Source organism: Pteropus medius, unplaced genomic scaffold, assembly GCF_902729225.1.
Source record: "Pteropus medius unplaced genomic scaffold, Ma_sr-lr_union100, whole genome shotgun sequence".
NCBI classification, from domain to species: domain Eukaryota; kingdom Metazoa; phylum Chordata; class Mammalia; order Chiroptera; family Pteropodidae; genus Pteropus; species Pteropus medius.
Genome location: NW_024344240.1, coordinates 19,375,543 through 19,382,640, shown reverse-complemented (window position 1 = coordinate 19,382,640; position 7,098 = coordinate 19,375,543). Strand labels below are relative to the sequence as shown.

General features: G+C 42.2%; 1 pseudogene; it reads right to left on the bottom strand.

The window, feature by feature from the left end:
* Window positions 1–328: 328 nt before the first annotated feature.
* On the bottom strand, window positions 329–447 carry LOC120607573 (uncharacterized; annotated as a pseudogene).
* Between the last annotated feature and the right edge of the window lie 6,651 nt (window positions 448–7,098).

The following is a 7,098-nucleotide window of genomic DNA, read 5'->3' as shown; positions in this document are numbered from 1 at the left end:
AGATGTGGAGTGAGGCGAAGCGTTTTCATGAGATAATGACCTTTTCTTTCATAATTTTGAACTTGGATGAAAGTATCATGTCTGAACTCAGTTCCTCTGTCTTTTAACTCTAACTTGTTAAGCCTTAATATTTTCATCACTTTTTGCAGTTTATATTTTACATTGTACTTAATGATGAACACAAGCATCTTTTCATAAGCTTCTTTTTTAATTTTTATTTATTTTTATTTTTTTAGGCGAGACAACCCTTGATTGACCTCACAGATTGCAAGGACCTTGCAATCCCTTATTTTTTGTCAGCTTACAATCCCTTATTTTTTATTTTTTACACCTACAGCACCTGGTCTTCCTAGGTGGTCTCCCATCCAAGTACTAACCAGGCTGGACCCTGCTTAGCTTCTCAGATCAGACAGGATCAGGCTTGTTCAGTGTGGCATGGCCGTAGACTCGTAAGCTTCTCATGAGCTAAATAAAGGGAGTTACTATGTGTAAAGTATTTAGACAAGTGATTGGTCCTGAGTATGTGCTATATAAAGGAAGAATATATGAAGGGTCCTGAAGGTATGAATATGATTTCACTTAATCCTCCACTTTGATCTTTTCTTGTGAGGACGTTCTGTTCTCAGGTCATCTAGAACCAATCAAAACAGCGAACAATTATTGTACGCCGTATTGCCAGCTGCCAGATAGGGAGCTCCAGAGATCTGGCTTGCTTTATCCCTAATGGCCAATGCCTACCACACTGATTGGCTCATGAAAGAAAGCACGAACTCGGCAAGAAACTGAATTACAGTTCTTTGTGCCAAACTCCAATAGGAACAAGGCAAAAAGAAACAAGAGTAACATGTTTTCATTTCCCAAACTTGATATTCTACCTTTTAGGTTCCTGCTTTAAGTTATTATTTCATGACACTGGAGTTAATAACACCCTTCAGATGACTTGACAGTTAAGCCAACATCAATCGCCCTATGCAAATTGTCAGACATGGGAACTATGTCACATTACACGAAAAACAGGACTAAGGAACTGTAGCTACAACAAGAAAAACATTTTTTTCTTTTTTGCTCCTACTGTTTCTATAACTATGAAGATTCTCTGTACATGGTTTTTTTGTATGCATATATATGATATTTATTGAGATTCGACTACATGCCAGGCATTGTTTTAAAAGCCTTATACGTATTAATTCATTTAATTCTCATGATAGCCCCATGAGGTGAATACTTTTATGGTCCCCATTTTAGGGTTACAGACACTCCAACACAGAGAGATTAAGCAGGCTACCCAAGGACACACAGCTGGCAAATGGTGGAGGTAGGATTTGAACCCAAGATTCTGGCTCTGGTGTCTTACACTTAACAGCTGATTCCTTATCTTGATCAAGTCCTTTACTTTTAATATGTAATCCTCCTAGAAAACCTTATGTTAGCGATATTAAATAAACACATTGCAGAGATTTTAGGAGCTGCAAACCTCTCTGAGAGTTCCCAGAGGGCTACTTCTCCTGGGTGGCCAGCAACTGCTTTGCCCCATGAGAACTTTCTCTTTAATGGCAAAGGGCTTCAGGGAGTGTGACTTCCCAGGAGAAAGTGACACATTCTGTTACTTTAGTTAAGTGACTTTTACCACAGAGGCAGCACACTTCCAAATGGTCCATCAGAGAGATCACCTGTCTTCCGCCATGCCCATATCTGCCCCAAGGACCTGGCTCAGGATTCGAAGCACCTGCCAGCCTAAAGCTTCCCTCTCCCCTTGTCTTAGTCAGTTCAGGCTGCTATAGGAAGATACCGCAGACTGGGGGCCTAAACAGCAGATATTTATTTCTCACAGTTGTGCAGGCTGGGAGGTGCAGGATCAGGGTCCCTGCAGAGTCAATTGTTGGTGAGGGCTCCCCTCCTGGCTTGCAGACAGCTGCCTTCACACTGTGTGCTCACACAACCTCCTTTTTGTGCATCCAAGATGAGAGTTCTTCTTCTTATAAGGGCACTAATCACATCAACATGGCCTACCCTCACGACCTCATCTAACCCTTCTTTGAATACCATCGCACTGGAGGTTAGCACTTCAACATATGAATTTTGCAGTGGGTGTACATTCAGTCTGTAAGACCCTTTCTCTTTCCTGCAGATGGTGGGCCCAGAGCTGTTAATTCCAGTGCAAAGTGAGGCACTGAGTAGATACTCAATAGATATTTGTTGAACTAGAAGTTGTTGAATGATCCCCTGGTATTGAAAAGTCTCTGAGGCCTTGGCTTTCTTTTCTGCCTGGCAGAGGAACTATGAATGTGCTGAAACTGCCAAAGTGTTCAGGAGGAGTGGTGGGGGTCAGCATCAGCTTTGCAGTGTTTGGTGCAACAACTTCTCTTTAGGATAAATAGAGGAAAGAGATGGGTGTCAGAGTGAAGAAATCCCAGGCTTGTGTCTTGGTGCTCGCATGGAAAGGCTGTGCCACCTGAGTAGATTATGTGAGCGCCCTCCGTGCTCTTCTGTAAAGGGAGATAATATTTATCTCATGGAAGTGCTGGAGAAGGCAGTGGAGCAACATATATAAATCATTAGTATACCTTCTGGCTCGAAGGAGGTGCCAGCAAAGGTTTCTCCTTCTTAAAGAACTCTATCTGTGCCAAGTGAAGCTTTCCCTAAGATATGGGCAATCAAGAGAGCAGATATGTGAGTGCTATGTGTACATAAATCACAAGCTCATGGAATCTAAAGTTGGTAGATGATCTAAAAGGGATATGTCATGGGAACCAAAAAAAGTATTTACCTGGGAGGCCACCCACGAAGTCTGAGGTTACCTATCAGTCTAACCATGAGCTCCCTTGTGGGAGAGAAGGAAAGAAATGAAGAAAAACAGTACAGGTGAAGTTTACATGCAGCTCTTATAGCCCCCTCAAAACCCCTATCCTTCGGAAATTTTAAAGAAACTGAGAGTAGCAGGTAAAGGAAAACAGCTTACAGAAAAAGGCAGACTTGACACTCTATGCAAGGAGGAAGGGGTAATACTAAGAAAGTACTGGGGATAAGGGAAACGTGATTCACTAAAATTGGAGCAAAACTTACCCACTTGATTAGCTTTGTGTGTGACAAGTAAGTTTCCAGGCCCTCTGTGCCCCTGGCTCCCATCTGTCACTTAACTGGGAGGCTCAGCTGCTTCCCTCTACTACCAGCTCTGACAATGTGTTAGCTACTTGCTTACACTGTTCACCCCCATATTCATCACAAAGCCCAGCTCTTGACCCGGGTTTCCAAGAATCACAGGGCAATGAGAGTTTAGAAAAAGCTGTTGCTTCTCCTTCTTCAAGAGTCGTGTCTAAAAACATTAGTTCCAGAATGAGACTTATCTGGGTTTGTGTCCAGACTCCAACTGCTTCTGGGTTGTTTGACCTTGGATATCTGTCTTAACCTCCTTGAGCCTCAGTTTCCTCATCTATAAAATGGGCATAATAATAGTAGCTAATTTTTATGGTTGAATGAATTAAATTATACAATACAAGTGAAACACCCAGAACAGTGCCTGGAAATAATGAACACTTAGAGAGAGTACCTATTATCATTTTTAGTAGCGGTATTTTTACAGACTGGGAAATAAACAGTTGTTTTTTCCTTCTGTTTCCTCTCTGATCCTGCTGGTTGTGAGTTAGTGGAGAGAACAAGATCAATGAATGGCTCTGCTACTAAGTAACTGCAACCTTGAGCAAGCCCGTAGTTGCTCTGAGCCAGATTTGTCTCCTCTCTAAAATAAGGACAATGATCATGCTTTCCCGCATGTGACTGTCTACCTGTGTGCTGGGAGGTGCACAAGGGACAATGCCATCAGAGTGCTCAGCAAGGTTACACAGGGAGAGGAGATGTCACATAATATCATCCATGATTGCACTGCAGCACCCCAGAGGTGCTCTATGTGTAGTCCAAAGTATCCCCTGTTAGAAATGCAAATTCTCAGGTCCTGCTCAGACCTTTTAAATCAGAAACTCTGTGAGTGGGGCTGGTGATCTGTGTTTAGCCAGTGCTCCAGGTAATTCTGCTGCACCCTCAAGTTTGGGAACCACTGTGTTACAGTCATGTGGAGAAGAGAAGAGATGAGATGTCCATGAGAAATGATCTTTTTACTGAATAATTCTTAACTTTGGAAGATATTTAGAAATGGTAAAATGATCTTTTCCTCCTCCCTTCTTATGCAGAAAGATATTCAAATGTATTTTTTATTTAGCCAGGGTTATGGGCTAAATTGTGCCCCATCAGAGATCATATATTGAAGTTCTAACCTCAGTATCTCAGGATATGACTGTATTTAAAGAGGTAATTAGGGTAGATTGAGGTCCTATCAGTTGCGCCCTAATCCAATATGACTGCTGTCCTTGTAAGAAGAAGGAATTTAAATACAGATAGGTACAGAAGGAAGACCATGTGAAGACACAGTGGGCAGATGGCCGTGTATCAGAAAGAGAGGCCAATCCTGCCTACACCTTGATCTTGGGTGCCCAGTCTCCAGAATTGCGAGATAATAAATTTCTTTTGTTGAAGTCACTCAGTCTTTGGTATTAGTCATGGCAATCCTAACACAGCCAAGATGGAGCTTAAGCAAAGTTGAGAGTGAACTTTTCACAGTCAAGCCTGGAAGTTATAGGCAAAGAGGTGAGTGCAGGTTAGAGAACTTTGGACCCCATTGGTACTGCAAGGAGAAAGCCATTTGTAGATGCCTCTCTTGATGAAAACAGAAAAGAGGTGGGGGAAATTGCTCACTTTAAAAATAATCTATAGGTGACTCACTGGTCACAAGAGATAGATTAGAAACAGTGATAAAAACACAATGGAATCAGAATGAAAGTCAGAAGAAAAGTATTATTTGTTCTACGGACATCTGGTTCACATATAACTTTAGGAATGTGTTTACCTCAGGAAGACAGATATCTAGGCCCCTGTGTAAGGGATTAGATAGAGCCTCTGGAAGAAGTTGGTTGGAATGGCCAGAAAAGCCTGGCCATTTTCAGCCTACAGACCAGGGGTAAGACTATTACATTTGTACCGAAGGGATAAAGAAATGCAAGACCTTAATATTGCCATGATCATTTGAGAAGTGGGTTACCCCCTACCTTTGCATTTTACCTTCATTTAAATAAAAAAAAAAAAATGTTTTCCCCTAGAAATTTAGACTTAGAAGTGTGGCCAGATTCTAGCACGGGTTCAGTAAAGCTAGGGCTAGGTGGGTGAGGCCCAGGAATTTGAGAGAATACCTAAAATAGTTTGGCTAGCTACCTTCTCTAGGGTGTGACCACTTATGTCACATCAGATAGACAGACAGATGTACATATAGAACTTGCTTTCACAAGGTCTTTCCCCCGAGGTCCTTGTCCTAGGCTTGACAGTTGACAGGTCAACATTTTATCTGTCCGCTTTTGGAAGCTGCCTAGGAGAAACAAGCAAGCCTTGTTCCTTTCTCCCCACCCCTTACCCTCCAAGTTACTGTATGTTTTCTAAAAGTTTATTTATTTATCATACTGTATGTTTTCTAAAAGTTTATTTTAAATGATCATGCCATAACTGGGCAGAAGGCTGACTTTCCTCATTTTAAATGAAGAGCCATATGGTTTTTTAACATTCAATATGAGATGCAGAAGTTTCTCTCAGGTCCTAAGGATTTCTTTCTTTCTTCCTTTGGTTAATCCTCTGGGGAGTCTCTGGCAGACAAAAGGCATGACAGTTGTGTGAACAAAACAATAATTTGGACTTTTGAGCTCTGCTGAAAGGACATATCCATTGATAGACCATTTATCTGCATAAAGATTTTCACGTGAAACTTTCTTTCTCTGTCCATTTTGTCCCTTGGCATTCATGGACAAATCAATATGCAGGAGTCACATAGAGTAAATCTGTTAGGCTCTCTTGCATGAAATGCATTCCACTTTGCAGTCACTGGTGTTTGGGAAAATATCGTCAGTGCTGGGTAGGGGCAGAGAGTGGGTAACTGGCACAAGATTCACAGCTGGGTTCCTTCCAATTTGGGGCAGAGAAGCTGGGATGAGTTTTGCGCTGAGCATAAGATGCTGCGCGAAGTCTTACCCCTGGTAAAAGCTTCTATGGCCCGTGGTTTTTTTCCTTTCGGTTTAATAGCCCTCTTTTTCCTCAGAAAGTAGCTTTACTGTCCGTTGAGTCTACTCAGACGTTTCTCTGGTGAAAGCGAACGAGCATGTGATTCATAGTAGGCACCAGAGTGTGCTGTCCAGATCCTCCACTTCGTAAAGGCAGCTGGCAGTCGTGATTGGCTTACAGCTCACGCCTGTGTCCTGCTGCTCCCGACAGCTCTGGTGAAGAGAAGCTACCTTCTTCAAGGTCATGCTTTTTTTCCCAGGAACAGTCAAAATCCAGTGACTGGTTGATGTAAAGGCAGAAAGGCTCAGCACCCTTGCCTTCTTTTTAGACCTCTCTGCAAGGCCACCAGCTCCAGAGTTCCCCAGGAGCTCAGAGGAGGCTTTTCCCTCTGCCTGAATCTGGAGATTTCATTTCTCTGCAGGTGTTGATGCCCTCATTACCCAGGAAACCTCCTGCATGTAATTCTCCGTCTCTCAGTCTATTTCCCAGGGACTCTGACACACAGCAATACTTTTCCTTAAATATGGAAGGACTGTTGTTTTATTTCTTATATGGCTTATTTTTAAGGAATAAATGCATATTTTCATTCCTGGAATTGATACGCATTGCTTTTCAGAGACTTTATTTGTATGGAAATTTTTTTTGTGTATGCAAAAGGTACATAAGAATTGAAAATGTTATGAACTCCACTGGAACAAAATATCACTGAGTAGGCTCTATTGGTTAACCCTGAAGTTTTGGTCATTGTGTTTAAATTGACTGCTAACCACACAGCGTGGCCATATGGCAGAAGTGAAAGTCTGAGGCCAGGGGTTCTACTGAAAAAGGCCAAGGTTCAGTCTCCTTATTGTTTAATCTGTCTTTTGTTATTTCCTGGTCTCAACCTGTGCTTTAACTTGGCCAGTCATGGTCAAAACTGTTCTCTTGACCTGCCCTTGGAGCAGGTGAGGGAGTGTGGATGACCTCTGCAAATCTGTCACTATGGCTGGAAAAACAATCACTAGC